The sequence below is a fragment of the Papaver somniferum genome, chromosome 2, assembly GCF_003573695.1.
Source record: "Papaver somniferum cultivar HN1 chromosome 2, ASM357369v1, whole genome shotgun sequence".
Classification (NCBI taxonomy): Eukaryota; Viridiplantae; Streptophyta; class Magnoliopsida; order Ranunculales; family Papaveraceae; genus Papaver; species Papaver somniferum.
This window is the reverse complement of record NC_039359.1, coordinates 38,875,715-38,884,564: the sequence shown is the minus strand read 5'-3', so window position 1 is coordinate 38,884,564 and position 8,850 is coordinate 38,875,715. Positions and strand designations below refer to the sequence as shown.

Genomic DNA, 8,850 nt, shown 5'->3' with positions numbered 1-8,850 from the left:
ATCAATCATATTGCTACTTGACAAAGTAACACAATGCATCATTACATATTCATAACAAACACAACAATGCTACTCCCATAACAAAGTAACAGAATGCAAATATCACTACATATCATATTGATATGAATAGTATCACCATTTATGGGGGTCGAGGGGGCAGCGTCCCCTCGTTATTAAGAATTACTACATATTGATATTCAATAAATCACTACATATTCATAACAAACACAACAATGCTACTGCCATAATAATTAAGGAATTACTACATATTCATATTCAATAAATCACTACATATTGATAGCAAACAGATCAATGCAAAAAAATTACTACATATTGATATGTAATTCATTACATAATATTGATAACAAACACACCAATGCAAAAAATCACTACATATTAATATGTATCACTACATATCATATCAAACACAACAAAACATAACATATTTTCCACATGCAAAAGAATTTCTACATTTTGCAAATCTACCAACACTACATATTGGTATGTAGTCTAAAAGTTTGAATAGGTGTTTACCTTTTTTCATTATTAAATTTGATTTCTTTCCTTTAGCTTCTGGTGAAGGAGTACCGTCGTTTTCATTCATTTTTGTTGATGAAGGAATATCAGATTCAGAAGTTGTTGTCATACTTCTCGTTGTTGGTAAATTTGCAGCGGGTTTTTCCTTGGTTTTTGTTGTTGATTAATTAACGACAGTTTTTCCTTCTGGTTTTTGCTGGTGAAGGAGTTTCTTCTACAATTACTTCTCTAATTGTTCGTTTAATCTCCCTTTTGGTAACCATTTTCTCATATTGAAAATTATTGGAACGGTTAGGGTTGCTGAAAATGGAGTTAGGGTTTGCTGAAGAAGATTGATTAGAGATTTTGGTTTTTGTTGCCTATAATGATCGATTTTTAGTGATGATTAAGCATGGGTTTAGGTTGATTTTTGTTTTTGGTGTTGTTGATTGAGAAGAAGGAAAAAGTTCTCGTCTGTAGATGGAAATAATGAAGAAGAAGATGCATTTCGTCTGAAAAATAAAGAAGAAGAACGAGGAATAAATGTACACACGTGAGTGGTGAGGGCAGTCAAGTACTTTTAACTTTTTAAATGTTTTTTGGACCTCCGGATATTTCTTTTTTGCAGCTGGACTACATAATAACCTGGATCGGATTTAGTGGACTAAATAGAAAATTTCTCATTAAGCATGCACGCAGAGCCGGGCCTGAGGGGGTGCAGGAGGTGTGACGCACCAGGCCCAGCTCAGGCCAAGGCCTTTTTTCATGCACAAAAACTAAGCCCAAGTTATAACTTATTTCCCTATTAGCCAAGGCCCACGTCTTTTTTCTATTCTTGCCTTAACTATTTCTTCCACGTCTTCCATCATCAGTTAGGGGAAAATTTCTTTAGAATTCCCAATTTTTCTCGAACAGAACCAAACTACCCTAGTTTTCTATTGTCTTCTATTTAGGATAACAGATCGATTCATAAGGCTAATCAACCACTCTTTTTTAGTGAAGTAAATTTTCGTTGATGATCTTCTGAATTGTATATATGCACGTCATATTCGAATTTGATATTAATTTTTTAAAGTCTTCCATTTGTAATTCTGGTTTGCTAACAACTTTAGTCTTTCTATATCTTTCAGGTACATAGATTTTGGTTAACTAACTCACAGGTGGGAGAAGTTGAAGTCATTTACAAAAATATGTATATGAATCTTTTTTTGGACCCTATTTTTGTGTTGAACTAGACAATATGTATAAAAGCAATGCTTATAACCGTAAAGAACTTGTTATGCTTATCCTAGCTATATATGTATATGAATCATCTTAGTTTCGTATTCTCATTGCTATTCGAAATTGTCGGGGAGAAAAGAAAATTTGAACGTAAAAAGGTCCTGCGGTTAAGTTCGCACCAGGCCCTAAAACGCACATGATCGGCTCTGCATGCACGAAACACACTAGCTACAGCAACCAAGTTCGTAAACGAGACCAACATAGCTTCAGAAGCATACAACTCATACCAGCAACTCGCATGGCGCAATCGACGAGGATAAGCCTTATATTTTTACCCTTAACCTTTTTGAATTATTTCTTTTGGTTTTATTCTGTAAGTTAAATCTCACAATGAAGAAACATATGGATAGTGGAATCCATTAGACTTCACTTTAAACTTGTTAGCTTACTGAATACATAGGAGCGGAGGAGTTGATGACTTAATAACATGCTTGTCTGAGACCCTGCTTCACTAAGCATCCATGAGTACTGATAGGTGGTAGTCCTCAACCCATAAGGAAGTTTTATGAATTTTTATGGCCTCCACCCCTAACTTAGATAAAGGAGGATCTCTGGAGTTTGGACACATAAAGGACTGTCCAGATCCATAAGTTATTGTGGATTGGGATATACAATTTAGTCATTTAAAAGACGGTTATGGTTTAGGCAATTAATGAAAAATGTTGAAAAATATATTTATTTATTTTTTTCTCTTTATATTAATGATGGATCCCTAAATATCATCTTCGAGAGAAGATGATACAGACCGAGTAAAAAAAAAGAGAGAAGATGATACAGCCGTTACAGATACTGCTGGACAATGAAGATAATTACAGCCGTTACAAATTCAATTCCAATACCAAAGCCTTTACAGAGATTGAACTGTGCGATTTTACTTGAAAATCATTTAGCTGTCGCCATCTAGCCAATGCTTATCGCATTAGAAACTGAAATACGTACTGTCATTTTATGTTCTTTACAGCTCCTAACTTGCTACTGAAAATCACAGGAACCTTAAGAACCATACGATGAAATCTGATTGATGCTATCAAATTTGTTGAGGCGGACGTCGATGCCAACTGCGAAGTTTCGCCAACAAGCTCAATGCGCTCGATGTTTTCCTACGAGGAGGGAGAATGCATTTATAAGTCTAGCCGCTGGTGATCCTATGGAATCAATTGCTCTTTTCTTTCGCCTCTCTGCAGCACGGCTAAACTGGTTTGCGTGTCCAGTTTCTTTTACCTATATATTTTCATTATGCACGGGGACCATATACATATACACATACATATATAAGATCTAACAACACCTTTTAAGATTTTCTATGTGTTCCTTCTCCTGTCAAGAATGTGTGTACAGAACCACACTTAGCTTTAACAATACTTCTTTGGAATTAACAAAGAGCTATCGGACCTTTTTAATATGGCCGCATATATAACTTCTACTTGTAACCATGCATAAAACTTTAGAAACCTCGATATCGTCATTCTCCAGTTCAATCATTTGATTTTGGTCAATTTTGTAATTTTGTATTTAGTTTGATTGAAACTGCTATCTACAATGTGTTACTTGATTCAATATGGGACCTGAAATTTCATTGAGAAACAGGTTACGCCAAGAGATCGACAACATTTTTTCTGCGTATCAAGGTTAACGGTTACTTGTCAACAGCAATTAACTTACCTGCACTCTATGCACCAGCCAGCCAAATATCGTGTGGAAACTACGTGGATTCAGAAAATGGCGCGGAGCCAGTGTATCCAAGCATACTACCAAAAAAGGGGTTTAGTACAACTGCTTATATTTATCCACTCCTATCAACTACTCACACTTATAAGCTGACGATTTTAATTCTCAAGCTATAATAATATGTATCTGCTCGCTTAATGACTGATTGCTAAGTTAATGAGATTAATACTATGTTTAGTATTGGAATCTCAAAGTCTTTTCAGGGCAGACATGCACTCATTTACAATGTGGCGAGCATTTTTTTCATGCCATGACATGTAAGGATGCACACATCTCGAATCTGAGCGCATCTTGAATAGTAGGATTGTCCCCCTACGCGAATTCGAGATGGCAGAAAAACTTCAATACCCTTTCCATGCACGAGCAAGATGCAGCAAGGAAATGCACCCTTGCGCGAGCATTAAGCAGCATGACACTCACAATTTACCGGGGGAGAGTTGCATATTATCTCAACCGCGGTAACCACCGCTTGGGGGCGAGCTATGTAACACTTCGGCATAAAAAAAATCATATACTAAGTTCGTGTAAGCTTAGCTTTTATAGCTAAGTTCGTGGAAGTTATCGATCGAGATCAAAGTTCGTGTAAGCTTTTATAGCTAAGTTTGTAGAATTATGTTGATATTTAATCCACAACTTGATCGATCGAGATCAAAATTCGTGTAAGCTTTTATAGCTAAGTTCGTAGAAGTTGCGTTGATATTTAATCCACAACTTGATCGATCGAGATCAAAATTCGTGTAAGCTTTTATAGCTAAGCTCGTAGAAGTTGTGTTGATATTTAATCCACAACTTGATCGATCGAGATCAAAGTTCGTATAAGCTTTGATAGCTAAGTTCGTGGAAGTTGTGTTGATTATTAATCCACAACTTGATCGGTCGAGATCGAAGTCCGTGTAAGCTTTTATAGCTAAGTTCATGCTGTTGTGTTGACTTGCGTCCACAACAAGATCAGTTCATTAAGCTTTTATAGCTAGCTAAGTTGTGTTGACTTTTATTCACAACAAGATCGAGGAGGTCTTTAGGCTAAGCTTTTATATCCACCAACATGATCAAGTTTAAAGTTCTTTCGGATTGCTGTTAGAGAGAATCTCCAGCAACTTAATCCGTTTAGAGTTCGTGGCTGGGTCGTCACTGCCATCAACACTAAACTTATTATGCCCTCGCGATGCAAGCAAACTAATCATTTATGCAATGAAACATGGTCATTAATTGTTGATTCGTATAAGAGTACCACTTCAAGCATAAAATTATCGCACTACAGTGAGCTTTGACAAGAAATGAGCAAGCAAGTTTACTAGCATAGACAAATACTTCAGTTCATTCGTATCCGTATATGCCAGTGGGGGCGACTACATAACTATGTCAAAGATTTTTAAAAAAAAAAAAAGCTTCATATATGGATTTCACTTCTTCAAAAATGTGGCAATCATCATATTCTAAACAAGCGAAGCGAAGTGTGGATGGATGCGTATTTGCTGTCAGGAAGGAAAGTGATATTACAGAGTGTATAATAAACATACTCGGATGCGGATTGGTCGATAGTGTCATTCCTGATTACAACAAACCGAATAGAAAAGTCAATCAATCACCGTGGTCACTGGACAAAATATGGAGCAGGGATCAAGCAAAATTTATTAGCTTGATAAAATCGGTTTGCAGTACATCAATTATTTACGGTATTGCATAAAGCGTGTTGGCATCAGCTAAGAACGAGAGTAAAGCTGCAACAAACGGATAAAAGGAAGGGAAAGAAAGAAGGGAAAATATAAATACATATACGTAGAGACGCATATATATGCACGGCACAGTAACACCTGAAGTTAGTAAAGCTCCCAGAAAACCTCAACAGAAGATTCAGTTGATAAGATATTCAGAAAAATCAGTCAGTATGTGATTCTAACAAACAGTAACAGCTGCTTAATCACGAGAAGTGTTTTTTGAAGTAACTAGCACCTTTAGCATTTAGAATTTCAAATGAAAAAGATGGAGGACAAGATAATGTTCGATATTGCCATTACTGCATTCAAGTTTTAGTTTCTAGTGCAGCGCTATGCAGATCGTAAGGACAAGGAGGAGTAAGATTTGGGATTTACCTGGTTAAAGTTCTCCTTCGTATTTTGCATGAGCTAAGGAAAGTCCGGGAAATTGCACGTAGAACCGGATGCTAGAGTTGTTGGAAGCCGAGATTGGATGACGGGACTATCTACATAATTGGAGAAGGCCCTATGTACAACTGTGTGTTCATCCTCCACTTGAGACCGCTTGCGAGAGCCACTACCTGATATTCCATGGCCTGAGTTTGTAAACGAATCATCCAACACACCAGTACAATCTTGCATTTTCGTGCAAGGTGCATGAGCAGAGTCGGAGGCAAGATTGTCCTTGCATTGTTCGAGTATTTATGGGCTCTAAATTTGGGGTTTGGGGAAACTGGAACACTGGTGGAGGTGGATGATGGATCCGCACCTTTCTGGTTTTCATTAACATCGGGAGCATTCAAAGCATCGTCTCGAGAACAAATGAGAAATATTTACATTTACCAGCAAGCATTAATTAATTGACAGGTCCCAGCAAGTTAAAAATCAGTTGCACCAGATAATGAGCTTGTCAAAATTTACACAACAAGCTTCATACGAGAAAAACATACCAGTTGGGGGCGGGAAACGGTGCAGTTGGGATGGGTGAAGGAATGTCGACATTGACAGCAAAATCATCCCTGGAGGAGGGAATACCAAGATCAACAGTAGGAACCACCGTTGGAGGGTCGTCTTCAAGGGGATTCTCTGAATAACCACCGATCGCAGAGTTGTTGGAGCTCTCGCTCTCAATGTTATTTCGGAGAGGAACAACAAAGTCACTAGGAGAGTCGGCAGAGCTGGGGTCGTCATGTGTATATTTTACATTCGTGTTAGCACGGACGCTACGAGGACGTGAATCCGTACGCACCTTCTCGGGCATTGCATCTGGAGTATTCGCAAGGTTTGAATCGGCTGAATCGTTCAAGTTCAGTGTCCGTATCGAAAGATGAAGAACTCGCCTCAGTATCAGAACCTGAAGTGGAGCAGCTCATTTCTGCAAGTAAAGTACAGATTCATATAAAATCATTATATAAAAGCCTACAGGGTATGGACAGGGTTAAGTTATGCTGCACTAAAACAAATTACTTGGGTGAAGACGAACGACAAGTGAAATTAAAATAAGTTAGGTTATTAACTTTACAAGAATCAAAGTTCTGGCAGTGGACGGGTCATTTCTCATCATGGATTAACTAGCTCGGGGGTTACAAACTTAAAGTGGATTTTGCGAATTTTCCTTCTGGAGAGTTATACATGAAACAGCTAAGGGAACTATTCCTCCACGTTTTGTCTGTGGATTATGAAAAGCGCACCCCTTGTGAGATTTTGATGGAAAATCGATAAAAAATGAAGCTAAACACAACCCCACATCTCGGTAATTGGAAGGAACAAGAAAATCAAAACGGCAGAATTAAAGCAAGGCATCATTTTCCACTCTATAAAATCCGAATTCTTGGGATGAACTAATCCAAGGAAAGAGCAACTCAAGTCAAAAATTCGGGAAATTCTGGAGATTTAGTACCTTAAAACATCAGCAGAACTCCAGGGAGAGGGTTTCCGTTTTTCTGGAAGGCTAAGATCCTTCGCAACGGCGGGAGATCTGGTTTTACCGGTGGATATTTCTTTTTCCTGAGATACCAAGAGGAGAAGATGAAAACTAAAATTAGGGATTTCTTCCTCGCACATAGATCGAGCAGCACTTGGGAATATCCGTGGAAGATTAAATGGACCTGCACTGGAAGGGCCCAACAAGCAAGACAGGATTGCGCATCCGTACGTGAGATACGCGGATCTATACCACTGCCAAACCTGCGTTGAGTACCCGTAAGTGTGCTATTCACCGTACTCCGAGCCAGATATTGTTGTTATTAATGGGGGCAAATGATTCGTAGCGTTACACAGTCAATGGGGGCGACCAGAGACTTCAAATTAATTTCTTAACCCCACACCGTGTTGGAGGTTAAGAGGGGACGATGTTTATACCATAATATTCTAGGAATTACTAGTTAATCCATTATACAGAAACCTGTATAATGGCTAGTCCACCCATATAATTGGTTTAACCGGTGGTCCAAAAACATGTTTTTGGACCAAAAAAGTTATTAGCAGGTCCAAACACGTGTCAAACTTCCTATGTGCTTTTATTAAATTTCCAAAATTACCCATTTCTCTAGAGATACAGAGCGAGAGACGGCGAGCTTTTTATCTTCGATTTTTTTGGTTCTCAATCGTCAAACGAATCCAATTCTTAGAGCTGCTGGAGATATGATTTAACGCTAATTCAAGATCAATTCTTTGGTTTTGGTTGGTTGAGTTCATTTATCGCTATTTAGGTTTTCTTCTCAATTCTTCTCTTATGATTTTGATTTTCTAGGGTTTAGTTTATAATTTGCTTAAATTGGTTGATTTCTGGACCTTTTATATCATGATTTCTACTGGTAGAAAATGACGATTACTTTAGAATATAATTGTGAAAGAACAAAATGGAAATGATTATGAGGCAGACTAAAAGAGATTTAGTGAAACTTGATTAGACAAGAAGGAATTGCTCAGATTTAGGTAAGTAACTATTGATTTTTTTTATACAAACTACCCTAATTCTTACAGTGTTAGTTTGTTTGATTGTGTTATGCAAGGGATGCGCTGACATAGTAATTCTTTTTTTTATTCCTTACAATAATTACATTTGGTTTTTTAATTCCTTGAATATGTACGGATTTTGATTATCTCTTGTGTACAGATGAGTGCATATCCAAATGTACTTTGGATAGATGGGTGTATATCTAAATTGCACTGAACTTGACGAATGGGATTTTAATAGAGTAACAAAGAAACTTAAGCACATATTCAATTTTTCTGTTTTGCTTCTTTGTGATGTTTACCTAATATATGCATAATGGGGTCTGTAGGAGTTTGCATAAAGGACAATGTTCTCATTTTTGGGTTCTCACCCTGTACATAACAATATGCACTACTTCAAAAAAAAGAAACAAAAACGGGGGCCTGCAAGAGGTACAACTAGAGTAAGTTGACATATGATAGGAAGAAAAGCTATTGAATTCCCTCAAATCAGTAGGAAACCAACCTTTGGTAGTTCGGGTAATCTTTTAGGAACAGTAGTGTAGAGGACGAGCAACTTAATAGCTTGTTTTGGATCTCTTTTAGAGTGAAATCTTTAACCAGTACAATTTCCGATAGGTAATCTGATATGTCTGGTTTTTTCCCGAATGGTCAGGGAGCTTAGTTAATT

At 37.5% G+C, this 8,850-nt stretch overlaps 1 long non-coding RNA gene across 1 annotated transcript; it reads right to left on the bottom strand.

Moving 5' to 3' along the window:
* Positions 1 to 4,759: 4,759 nt before the first annotated feature.
* LOC113347406 lies at positions 4,760 to 7,302 on the bottom strand. Its single transcript, XR_003358976.1, has 3 exons — positions 7,123 to 7,302; positions 5,619 to 6,597; positions 4,760 to 5,075 (listed from the first exon to the last, which is right to left on the bottom strand). It is a non-coding gene; the product is annotated as an uncharacterized LOC113347406 (long non-coding RNA).
* Positions 7,303 to 8,850: the final 1,548 nt, after the last annotated feature.